Source organism: Choloepus didactylus, chromosome 18 (genome assembly GCF_015220235.1).
Source record: "Choloepus didactylus isolate mChoDid1 chromosome 18, mChoDid1.pri, whole genome shotgun sequence".
NCBI classification, from domain to species: domain Eukaryota; kingdom Metazoa; phylum Chordata; class Mammalia; order Pilosa; family Megalonychidae; genus Choloepus; species Choloepus didactylus.
Window position 1 is genome coordinate 34580336 of NC_051324.1, and position 13891 is coordinate 34594226.

General features: G+C 33.1%; 1 protein-coding gene across 6 annotated transcripts in view; it reads left to right on the plus strand.

The window, feature by feature from the left end:
- Positions 1-13891, plus strand: part of BCAS3 (BCAS3 microtubule associated cell migration factor) — a 799405-nt gene that overhangs the window by 509364 nt on the left and 276150 nt on the right. The window lies entirely within an intron of this gene.

Consider the following 13891-nt stretch of genomic DNA (forward strand, 5'->3'; position numbering starts at 1 on the left):
TGAAGTTATGAAGCTAATAGGTTTTCAACATTTTCTTTGCTTTCTGATTTTTTTGATCAGTGGGTTTTAACTTATACCTTTATTGAGCTGTCCATGTCCAGGGCTTTACCCTCATTTTTTTTTTTTCTGTTTTTTAAGGGATTGTTTATTAAATTTAATTTTGTTTTATAGTTATGTAAACAATTATATGCTTCTAAACTCAAGTCAATGAAACCAGGTGTATTTAAAGAAATATAGCTTCTATTTCTGTATATTCCACTGTCTTTTCTTCCTCCCCATATAGGCAGCCATTTGTTAAAATTATTTTTGTTTTCGTCTTCCATTGTTTTATTTGAACATAATCACATTTTTTCTCTGATTTCCTTTTTTACTAATATGCCCTCATTTTTAATGTAGATTTAGGGAATTCATACTTGTTCCTCTGCTTTAACTTGTCACCTGTGGTTGGCCTCTGAAAACAAGCATAGAGATGTATAAAGTCTTTATCCTTGCTTGTCTGGATTAAATGAGATACTGAGGTGGGTGATTTGAACAATAGATCTCCATCTGAAAATGCTAACATTTCCTATTGGTCTGGGATTGTCATTTACAATTGTGAATCCTGGAAATGATATATTTTATTCAAGTGTTTTCTTCAAGATTAGAATAATAGGTCTGGTTTGGGTTTTTAAACATTCTTAAACTGCTAGATTATTCATGTTTTAGAGGAAAGTGACTAGCTACCAGGAGCGCATGTCATAATGGGTATTACCATGTGTGTTCTTATTAAAAGTTCCCATGTTCAGTACGACACTCTGGGATAATACTCTGTATTTATCATGTAGCACTGTCTTAATTTTAGCCTTTTGCAAAGTTGTCTCAACAACTTTGAGGCAACAAGGAGGAACTTCAGTGAACTATTGTACTCATAGTTTTGTTTAACTTGTTTGCAAGAAAAGTTTTCAAATTAATTTTTGGATAAGGAAATAGATCCTTGTCCTTGGCTTGCTTACATTTCCATGAGAGGTACATCATCAAGTTTCTAAGACATTGCTGTAAGGCTCTGAGCCTCTGCCTTAAAGTACCAGTCTTCTGAGTAGGGAAAGCAATTGTTGGTGGCTAAGCCCTATCAGTATTTTTCTTTATGTATGTGTGTGTGTGTTCCTGGTGTGATCCTATCATTATTTTTCTAGGCCTGTTTTCATTCCAGAAAGCCATAATTCCTTTCTGAAAGACAACCAGAACAATGAAACATGTATGTTTCTTTCTCTAGATTTGAGCTAGAGGAAGCCCATAGATGAGGAACTGGACTTAGGATAATTCTCTTTTCATCTACCTCCCAAGTGGTTTGGACATAATTTTGAAGCGTGTGAATAATGTTTTGTTGTGAAACTCCGTCTACTTTATCTAGTAAGACCACTGTTTTTACTTTTCTAATGACGTTTAACAAGATAGAGACTAAATATTTTTGTGGGTTCTTTTTGTGAAAAAAGTTTATGAGAAAATTCTGTTTTATATTCTTCTACTAAAGAGAGTATAATACATTTTTATTTTTCCTGAACTAGGAAGTGCTTCTCTAATTATGACTTATGCATTAGAGTCAGCTGCACATTATGAAGATGCTTATCTGGATGTTTGATTTCCTGTTGAATAGAGATATAACCAGTGTAGTACCTCCTCTTATTGAGCTTCATTGTTTTGTTATACCATCATGCAATTTATAAGACTAACTGTATTGTTTTTTTAATTGTTCCTATGGCACATTTTATCGCTTTCTCTCTACTTTAGTGACAGCTTTTGTTCTATCTAACCTGGTGATGGTATAATTATTTTCAGATAATTACTTTTCAGAGGCATAGAATTTAAGATTTAATGTCATATAATTTAATCCTTTTACAATTACAGTTTTCAAAGTGAAAATATTTTATTTAAACTTTGGGGTCTGCATTTCATGTCTTAGATATCAGTATATTAATCTGGCAATGTTATTCCATTGAAACTAAAATTAATCAGCAAAATATTGTGCTACTTTTGCTAAAAAAAAAAATTGTTTCATAGTTTCATATATATATATTAGCCAAACCACAATAAGTGGACTTGATTATATGTATGCTAAGCGGCAGTTATTATTCATAAGTGCATATGTTTGAATAGTAATAACTTGATTATTTCTGAGCCTTAAGTGATGGGTTCAGGAAGACTTAAAACTAATGGAATTGGGTGTTGTTGCTTGTCTTTATATAAAAGCCAGATTTCAAAAGTAATAGTGAACCAGAGGGGCAAGATGGTGGCATAGAGAGGTATGGAATCTAGTTAGATGAATCTGAGTATGGTTGTAAGAGGAAGGTTATGGGCATGTGGGACACCAGAAGGAAAGAGGGAAAATAAAGACTGGGACTGTATAACTTAGTGAAACCCAGATTGCTCAGCAGTTGTGATAATATGTACAAATGTGTTTCTACATGAGGGAAAACGAATGTCAGCCTTGCAAGGTATTAAAAATGGGGTGGTATTGGGGGAAAAATACAATCAGTGCAAACTGGAGACTATAGTTAACAGAAACATTGTATTATGCTTCCTTTAGTGTAACAAAGGCAATATATCAAAGCTAAATGCCTGTAAGAGGGGGATATAAGGGAGGGGTATGGGACTCTTGGCATTGGTGATATTGTCTGACTCTTTTATTGTACTTTATTTTAATTCTATCTCTTCTTTTGTTTCTTTTTAGCTGTCCTTTTTTTCTTTTTCTTTTTCTTTTGTCTCTGTACCTTCTTTGACTCTTCCTATTTCTTTGTGGAAAAAATGGAAATGTCCTTATGTAGATAGTGGTGATGGTGGTGAATGCATAAATACATGATTATACAGGGAACCATTGGTTGTTTACTTAGGACGGAATGTATGGTGTGTGACCAAAACCGTCTTAAAAAAAAACAGGTTGATGAAGAAACCTTGAGGGCAAATATTGTATGGTCTTACTGATATGAACTAATTATAATATGTAAGTTCATAGACATGAAATATAGGTTACCAGGATATAGAATGAGACTAAAGAACAGGGAGCGGTTGCTTATTATGAGCAGGATGTTTAACTAGGTTGAACTTAAGTGTTTGGGAATGGACAGAGGTGATGGTAGCACCTTATTGTGAGAATAACTAACAGTACTGAGTGCTGTGTGAATGTGGTGGAAAGGGAAAACTTAGAGTCACTTATGTTCCTAGATGGAAAGTTGGGGGTTAAAATATGGGAATATATGAAACAGTGAATCTTGTGATGGACAGTGTCCGTTTTTAACTGTAAAAATATTAGAAATCTCTTTCATGGACTAGAACAAATGTATGACATTATAACTAGAAGTTAATAATAGAGGGGTATATATGGGGAAAATATACCTATTGCGAACTATGTACTACAGTTAGTAGTATTTTAGCATTCTTTCATCAACAGTAACAAATGTACTATACCAATACTATGAGTCAGTAATGGAGGGGGATGGTTAGGGGTATGGGAGGATTTGAGTTTCTTTTTTATTTTTATTTCTTTTCTGGAATAATGAAAATGTTCTACAAATTGAAAAAAAAGTAATTCTGGTGATGAATGCACAGGTATATAATGGTACCATGAACACTTTGGATGATTTTATGGTATGTGAACAATCTCAATAAAATTGAATTAAGAAAAAGTAATAGTGAGAGGTTTAGAATTATTTTAGTAGAAGTTTTAGTTATATAACTGGAGAATAGGTAAGTATTTTTAAAAAGCTTAAAAATGGTTCTTTCTTTTGGAAGAACTAACTTCTTTGGGAGAAGAAATTTTATGCTTGGTTTGGATATTTGTCAATGTATAAACATTAGTGTGAAAAAGAATAGCTATTGGTCTGATTAGACCAAAGCTTTTTTTAATGTAGTTTCCGATGACCAAAAACACAGACGGTGTAGAAATTATGGTTTTGATCAGGTATGAAAATATTCGTAAAAGAAGTATTTTTCATTTGGACCTGTGATAGCTCAGAGAAATTACAAGATCCACCAGATCTTTGGGGATCTATTTGTAACATCAACACAATGGTGGTAGGGTTCTGATTTTTGAGGATGTGTGATTAAGGAAGCCTGCTTTTACAAGAGTGTGGGAGATTTCAGTGATAAGGCTGTCTTACAAAACTAGTTTCTTATTTGAGCTTTATTTTTATACCTCCCAGTTTTACCTTATATTGTGTACGTCCTATAGACACTATCTGTTGTTTTCATTCATTGGTGTCTACGTTAAATGTTTTGGTCTATTCAGACTGATATCTATTCTTTTTCACACTAATGTTTATACATTGAGAAATATCCAAACCAAGCATAAAATCTCTTCTCCCAATAAAGGTAGTTCTTATTTTTTAAATAAACCTTAGAGTATCTTTTGGTTTTTGAAACTATGAACATGTATTATGTTGATTAAAAAAGAAATATTTTAATAACTAAAATTTAAATTAGAAATCTCTGTTTCACAATTTCTTGATCATCTAGTGTATCTCTGATTTACTCCTTCCCGTAGAAAGACATTCTCTGAACTACATGTTTTTTGCTTATAACTTCTTTGATTTAGACATGGGGTACGTTTCGTACCTTTAGATACCTATAGACTAGCTTTTTAGTGTCTCTGTGTAAATACATGTAATTTAGACTTAACAGATCTGTAACTGCTTCATGAATAGATGTGTTTCATCTTATCTTAGGTAATTCAAAAAACACTCTTTCCTCCATAAGACTTTGGGTTTGGCTAATTGTGAAATATTAAATTTTTAAGCCAAGGGGAAGACAGTTCTGGAAATGGACCTTTTATAAGAGTTTACTCCTAGTCACAGGCTACCAGAAACAATGGGCTTGGAAAGAACTGCTAAATTTTTCCTATATCCAACTAATTGACGTCAGTGTCTCTGAATCATAGATAGTATTTCCAGACAAAGCACTGCATGGATTTCCTTTACAGCTAGTAAGCTTCTTAACTTCTTTGCCTAAAAAGTCTTTTTGGTTAAGTATCTATGAATTTCTTCCTATTGCTTGTCCATTATAACATTGTGCCCTACTTTTGATAAAGTTTTAGGACCTCTGAAATGAAAGCAGAAAATAGTTGTCAGTGTCCTGGTTGAACTTTGTTTCCCAGATTGGTGACCAAGGTTCTTGTGTCAAGACTTGTTGGCTATAGCTGTTGAGTAACTTAATTAGTACCTTTAGCTGCTTTTGGGTCATCAAAGTGAAGAGCCTAGAAAGATCTGGTGTACTCTGCTCTGAGTTGGTTGGTCCTGGTTTGTAGTTTGATATAGGAATTGATCTTCACCAAGAACTCAAAGCAACTTGCATTGAAAGATAAACTTATGTCTGACTCATATGAAGAGCACACATCTTTGTCAAACTCTAGTAAAGTAAAAAATTTATAGAAATTAAATTATAATGAATGGTATGAGCAACAAATGTGTTAGTTCCTGAGGAAGATGACAGTGGGAGAAGGCAGTGTGACAAATGAGTAAAATGAGTTCTTATCTTTCAGAACATGCTTTGATATATAAGGTATTAGTATTACATCAAGCATTTCAATAAATATGGACAAAGTTGGGGATGTGGCATTTGTTGTTGATCTTTGATTCAAGAGAAATTTTTTTTTTGCTCAATTGAAGTAATCTGAATAATTTATAAGAAATTATAAATTATAAATTAATTCAGCTGATACTATTTAGACATCTAATTTTTGCCCCATAATAAGGTAACTTATTCACTGAAGAAAGTGTCTGTGCTTAAAAATCTCAAAACTAGTTTGCTTTGATTGACAGTATAATGATAATTTGTGTCTACTTTCCGTATTTGGAATTTGGTGCATCAGACCTTTAGTAAAATAAATGATACTTACAATTACAGAAGGACAGTTGGTGAGGCAACAAGATTATTTCATTTTATTTTGCAGTCAAATCCATGCTGGTGGGAGATTCTTACAGAGGCATGCTTTTATCTTATAGAGATGGTTCTGATACACTTGAGGAAGAGTATCCCTAAGGATTATATTTCATTGTATCTACAGTTGCCATTCCAATCTGAGGCAGACAAACCTAGTTATTATATTAAAGCTGTAAGAGGCACAAAGATGCTGGTGGTAAGAAGCAAGGAGATTTGTAGGAGATACAAATACCATAACGAGGCTCTTAACTGCATGCTCTTAAAATTAGAGCTGAGTGACAGAAGTCATGATGTCATAATCATGGTCTTGAATTTTTGCTGAAGACTTTAACAAGTCTTTTTTCCTACATATGAACTCTTTTCTGCATCTCTAAAAAAGGAAATTTAGGGTCCCTGTGCAAATATTTGGTCAGGAATATGTTCAAATTAATTCATAATATAATTCCCATATATAAAGGATATAGAGTTCTGTATAAATATTGAGGTATTTCTTTGAATAAATTATATGGTTTCAATTAAGAGTTCCATATATTCTTTGTGATAATAAAGTGACAAAAATTTCAAGTATACATGTACCTTGGGTATTCAAAGCCTATGTGGTATCAGTAAGAGGATTATGGATAAGAGTGAAATTAAACAGAAGACTGAGTCCTGACCTGTGAACAATCCCTCAGAGGGGAAAAAGGATGTCAGTGATTTTACTTTCAAATACCCTATTTATTCATGGAAGGGTTAATAAACATTCAAACATATTAATTTTGGCTTTTTTATTAGAAATGAAGAAATTTATACATTAAACCATCTATAAAATATTGAACACCTACTGTCTGTATAGAATGAAAAGAAAGTTTTAGAGATTAAGAACATAGAGAAAACACATGATTTACACATGAGGAAAGTGCTCAGCCACATCACTCTCACTCTGATTTAAACATTCCTCTCATTATTCTTTCTAATGTTTTTAGGATATTAGAAGATCAAAGTAGTTAAAATGTGAAAAAATTTAGCTCAGCACAATTGAGGAAAAAAAATGATTACCCACTTTTAGTTGAATAAATGGTAAATGGAAGTAGAAGAGGCTGTTGGGAAAGTTTCTTCTGATGACACATTGCTTCTTTGAATAAATCTTTGTCAACTAAAACCTTGCCTATGATTTCTCTATTGCAAGCATCAAGTCCTTGACATAACTTTAAGTCTTTCCTAAGCATTGTGAGAAGGAATCAGTGGAATTCTCCCCCACTGTTGATATACTGAGGCACCCTGTATTTACATGGGACTTTTTAGCCAAAAGACCCAACTTTTTTGTACCTTAATTACTACATCTCTAATACAAGGCTGTTTATGTAGTCTGTTGCCTGAAACGGTGGTGGCAGATGGATAATATCGGGGGAAGTATTAGAATTTGTTTGTCTGAACCAAAAATTCCATTTGTCTTAATGTCATGAGTGTCAAACTGTTGGTGCCACGCTATTTTATATGGTGTGCATGAGCCTGAGGGGCTTATGCTCATAGATACCATCTATAACTTAGAAACAAAGACTCCTCCACTGAATGTGTAAGCCCAATGGGAACTTAAAGATCAGCTTGGGGCCTCACCTGCTTAAATAGTCAGAATCAGAGCCCCTGATATTCCCCTGGATGTTGTTAAGAACTGGCACGGAAAAGCTAAAGCAGATAATCAAAGGGAAAGTGATTGTTCCAGGAAAAAGCCTTCTTCTGGAAGCCTGGGTAGTGGAAAGAATAATGACCACTAACTTATATACCTTTGATTTTAGTTTCAGCTCTGCCTGTAACTAGCTGTTTGGCAAATTGCTTCAATACTCAGTGCTCATTTACAAAAATGAGGAAATTGAACCAGGTTATTTCCAAAGTCACTTCCAGCTTGAAAAATATTTAAATCTGTACTTTGGATCACCTTTAATCACTTTGGATGCTCAAGTTGTTAAAATTGAAGTACATTTAATATACAGCAAAATGCAAACAGCTCAGTGAATGTTTACACTCAATTTACCACCACTCAGATCAAAATATAGAGTATTTACATCATCCCAGAAAGTTCCCTTTTGGCCCTTCCAGTTATACTACCTCTGACCTAGAATAACCGCTATGACTTTTATCATCATAAATTAGCTTTGCCTATATTGAACTTCATATAAATGGAATAATTCTGTTCATACTCTTTTGTGTCTGGCTTCTTTTGCCCAACTTTCCTCAATCAGTAGTTTTGACTTTCATCCAGGTGTTATATGTATCAATGGGATTTTTTTTTAACATTGTAGTCTATTATTCCATAATATATCACAGTTTAGTTATCGATTTCTCTGTTGATTGTTCCCAGCGTTTGGTTATCATGAATAAAGCTGCTATAAACTTTCCTGTACAAGTCTTTTTTTTTTTTAACATATGCATTCATTTCTCTTGGGCACATACTTAGGACAGGAATTTCTTGTCCCAAGGAAGGCATATGTGTATTAGGAACTGCCAAAAAGTATTCCAAAATGGCCTGTCATTTTTATTCTTAATAGCAATGTATGAGCATTACATTTGCTCTACATTTTCTTTATCACTTGGTATTGTTGGTCTATTTTAGACAGTCTAGTTAAGGCTAATTGTGATTTTAATTTGCTTTTCTCTGAAGAATATTGAGCACCTTTTCATATGCATATTGGCCATTTGGATGTCTCCTTTTGTAATATATTTATCAAGACTTTGCCCATTTTCGTGGAGTCTTTTGTCTTTAATTTCAGGCGTTCTTTTAATATTCTAGAAATGAGTCTTTTGTCAGATATATGTATTGCAAATATTTTCTCTCTGTAAGCTACTTGCCTTTTTACTTTCTTAGTGATGTCTTTTGATAAACAGAAGTCCAGTTTTTCCATCCTTTTATGTTTTGTGCCAAAATTTTTCCCTTTTTCCTAATCTTGAAGTCATGCTTTCTTCTAGAAATAATATAGTTTTGGCCTTCACATTTAGGTCTGTTGTCCATTTCAAATTAATTTTTGTATGATGTGGCAGAGATGATCAAGGTTCAGTTTCTTCCATACAGCTATCCAATTGACCCAGCGCTATTTATCAAAAAGATTTTCCTTTCCCCTGATGAATTTCATTGATGCCTTTTTAAAAAATCATGCTTTTTCCTGGATTCCCTATTTTATTCCATTGATCTTTATCTGTCTTTATACCAATACCATGCTATCTTAATTCCTGTAGGTTTTAGTAACTTTTGAAATCTAACAGTTTGATGCTGCCACCTTTGTGCTTCTTCATGATTATCTTGATTATTCGAGGTCCTTTGCATTTCCACATACATACATACATACCAGTGTTTTCCAAATTATGGTCACAGACCCCAAGGAGTCCACAAGACTCTTTCAAGGGTCTATGAGTTTTTTTCATAATAAAATTAAATTATTATTTGCCCTTTTTTTTGCCCTCTGTTGACATTTTGGCAGAAACAATTCTGGATAAAACTGCTAGTATCTTAGTACAGTAAAGGCAGTTGCACCAAACTGTGGTAGTAGGCACTGCTAGCCACTAACAATTTTGCAAAAATAACATTCATGTTCACTATTCACTTAAGAATGTCAAAAATCAGTAACATAACCTCACACATCACTGGAACTAGAAAAAGAAGAGCAAACTAAACCCAAAGTGAACAGAAAGGACATAATAAAGATTAATGAAATTGACTAGAAAAATAATAATTGATAAAAACAAAAGTTTGTTCTTTGACAATTGATGAAACTCTTTCTAAACTGACAGAGTTATTTTAGTTATTTAGCAAATAACTGAAATCAGAAATGAAAGTATGGGCATTACTACTGACCTCTCAGAAGGAATAAAAACTATTATAAGAGGATTCTATGAACAGTTGCAGATCAACAAATTAGGTAATCTATCTGAAATGAATGTATTTTTGGAAAATACCCAAACTCACTGAAGATGAAGTAGAAAAAATCTCAACACACCAATAACAAGTAAATAAATTGAATCAGTCAACAAAAACCTCCCAAAAAAGCATGAAGAAAAATTACCATCAGTCCTTCTCAAATTCATACAAAAACAAAAAGAGGAGGGAATGTTTCCTAACTCATTCTTTGAGGCCAGCATTAGCCTAATACCAAAGCCAGATAAGGACATCACAAGAAGAGAAAATTAGAGCATATCTCTGTTGAATATAGATGCAAAAATATTCAACAAAATACTGGCAAATAGAATCCAGCAGGCACATTAAAAGGGTATACATGTTCAAATGGGATTTAGCTCAGGAATGCAAGGATAGTTCGATTTAGAGAAATCAGTCAACATAACATAGCAAATTAATAAAATGGAAGGAAAAAAATCATATGATCATCTCAGTTGACCCAGAAAAGGGATTTGACAAAACACAGCATCCTTATTGATGTAAAAAAAAAAAAAAATCAGAAAACTAGGGATAGAAAGAAACTTTCTCAGCATGGTAAAGGGCATTTATGGAAAACCCATAGTAAACATCATACTCAATGGTGGAAGACTTAACACTTTCCAACTGAATAAAAGGAAGTCTGCTTTCACCACTGCTGTTCAACATTGTATTCAATGTTTTAGCCAGAATGTTTAGTTAAGAAAAGAAATAAAAGGCACACAAATTGGAGAAGTAAAAAATCTGTATTTGCAGTGACATGATCCTGTATATAGAAAATCCCAAAGAATCCACAAGAAAGATGCTAGAGCTAATAAATGAATTCAGCAAAGTTGTGAGATAGAACCAAAAATAAGTTGTGTCTCTGTACACCAGGAATGAATAATCCAAAAAGGAAATCAGGAAAACAATTTCATTTACATTAGTATCTGAAATAATTAGATATCTAGGAATAAATTTAACCAAGGTTGTAAAAGACTTGTACATTGAAAATACAAAACATTGCTGAAAGAAATTAAAGAAGATTTAAAAAAAAATGGAAAGACATACAGTGTTTATGGATTGGAAGACTTGATGTTCTTAAGATATCAGTATTATCCAAAGAGATATACAAATTCAATGCAATTCCTGTTCAAATTCCAGCAGCCTTTTGCAGAAATGGAAAAGCCAATCATCAAGTTTATATGGAAGGAAAAGGGGTCCCAGGTAGCCAACACAAAGTTGAAGAGCAAAGTTGGAGGACTTGCACATGCCAGTTTCAAAACTTAATTACAAAAACTGTAATCTGAACATTGGTGCTTGTGCAAGGACAGACATAATGACCAGATGGAATAGAATTGAGAGTCCAGATAAACCCACATATCTATGGCCAATTGATTTTCCACAGAAATGCCCAAGTCTATGGAGAAAGAATAGTCTCGTCAACAAATGATGCTGGGAAAACTGAATATCTGCACGAAAAAGAATGAAGGTGGATCTCTAACTCTCATAGTATGCAAAAAGCAACTCAAAATGGAACAAGGACCTATCTATAAGTGCTAATAAAACCACAAAACTCTTAGAAGAAAACATAGAGAAGCATCTTTAGGATCTTGGATTAGGCAGTGTTGTCTTAGGCTTTACACCAAAAGCATGAGCAACAAAAGAGAAAACAGATAACATTGGACTTCTTCAAAATTAAAAACTTTTGTGCATCAAAGAACTTTATCAATAAAGTGAAAAGACAACTTGCAGAATGGGAGAAAACATTTCCAGTTTCATAGCATTAATGTTCATAGCCGTATTATTCACAACAGCCAAAAAGGTGGAGGCAACCCACGAGTTCACCAACAGATGAATGTATAAATAAAATGTGTTATATACATACAATAGAATATTATTCAGCCCTAAAAAGGAATGAAGTACTGATAAAGCTACAACATGGATGAACCTCGGAGACATCATGTTGAGTGAAATAAGCCAGATACTAGAGGACAAACATTGTATGATTCTACTTATATGAAATGCCAAGCTGCCAAGCAAATACATACAAAGAGTGGATAACAGGTTACCAGGTGCTGGGGTGAGAGGGGGAAGGAGGGAATGGGAAGTTATTTCTTGATGGGTATAGTTTTTGTTTGGGGTGTTGGTAGCACAATATTGTGAATGTAATTAATATCCCTGAATTATACACCTGATGGTGGCTAATGTGAGAAATTTTGTGTTTGCATATGTTTTGTATTATATATGTTACCATAATAAATCATTAACTGTAATAAACAAATAAATTTTATTTTATGAAATTTTTATCTGTGTGTAAGATATTTTTAATATTCTCCATTACAGAGTTGGATGGATGCATAAAATATGGTATTTTTTTTAAGGAAATGCACTTAAGTGATTGTTAGTGTTGTAAATTGAACTAGCAACTGTTTTCATGGAATACTGTTTTTACTTGAAACAGCACCTGACAAATTATGTTTAATCAACCTTGAGTATTTGGCAGAAATACAAAGTAAACCTGTCACATCACAGAAAACACGTGACAATATTCATTATCAATGATAACATTGGAGCTTGTAGTTGAAAATTGGAAGTCTGGAAATCTTGTATCTACCACTATGTGCTTAACACGTTCCGCATACTTAAAAGACATTTCTGAGGAGCTAGGCAGTGATATTTTGATATTGTATAATAAAATATATCAACATTTGGAAGATCTGCAGTATTTTCCAAAGGAAAAAATTCATGATGTTACAAAATTCAGCGTGGGTAAAAGATCCATTCTAAGTGCAAGATAGGCCAGAAGTGTAACAGAGTACATAAAGTTAATTGATGTATTTTTAGATTCAACATTGTACCTAACGTTTAAGAAATTACCACTTGTCAAGTGTTCATATCATATCAAAAAAGAAAATCCCCAGAATCTTCAGGCTATTAATATGCCCTATCCTTTTCCAATTACATATTTGATGAGGCCATCTCTTCTTTACATACTTTAACAAGACAACAATATCATGCAAATTGAATGAATAAGTAGATAAGAGAATCCAACTTTCATCTCTTACAGAGGTTTCCAAAGTAAAACTGTGTCACTCTTCTCACTATTATCTTTTTGATTGGATAATCCTTTTTCTAGAAAACATTATGTTACTACATAAAGGGCTCATTAGTGTTTTTAAAGGATTTAATATATAAACATTTTTTACTTCTCAGTTTAAATTCTAATATCAATATCAATTGATATAATTCATATAAACCAAAGCTCTTTGTGGTCCCCAATAATTTTTTAAATTAATAAATTTTATTTTAGAGCAGCTTTAGGTTTACAGGAAAATTGAACATAAAAAGTACAGAGAGTTCCCATATATCCCCCACCCACACCCACACCCACACACTGTATCCCCTATTATTAACATCTTGCATTAGTGTGTGGTACATTTTTTATAATTGGTGAACCAATATTGATATATTATTAGTAACTGAAGTTATATTAGGGTTCACTCTGTGTGTGTACAATTCTTTGGTTTTGACAAATGTATAATACCATGTACCCACCATTAGGGTATTATACAAATAGTTTCACTGCACTAAAATTGCCCTGTGCTCCACATATTCAACCCTCTCTCTGCCTCCACCCCCAAACCCATGGCAGCCACTGATGTTTTTACTGCCTCTAAGTTTTACCTTTTACACAATGTCATATAGTTGGAATCATACAGTATGTCACTTTTTCAGACTGACTTCTTTGACTTACCAATATGCATTTAAGTTTCCTCCATGTTTTTTTATGGCTTGGTGGCTTATTATTTTTTATATCTGAATAATATCCCATCAAATGGATTTGCTGCAGTTCGTTTATCCATTCACATATGAAAAGGCATCTTGATTGCTTCCTGTTTTTGGCAGTTGTGAATAAAGTTGCTATAAACATTTGAGTGCAGGGTTTGTTCTGTTTTTGTTTTTTTTTAAAATCATATTTTTATATCATATTTTTTATTGTGGAATATAACATATGTACATAGACATGCTAACTTTCCAAGTGCAATTTAACAGCTAGTTAGAAAATTTCAAAGAATGTTATGGGTTACGGTTCCACAG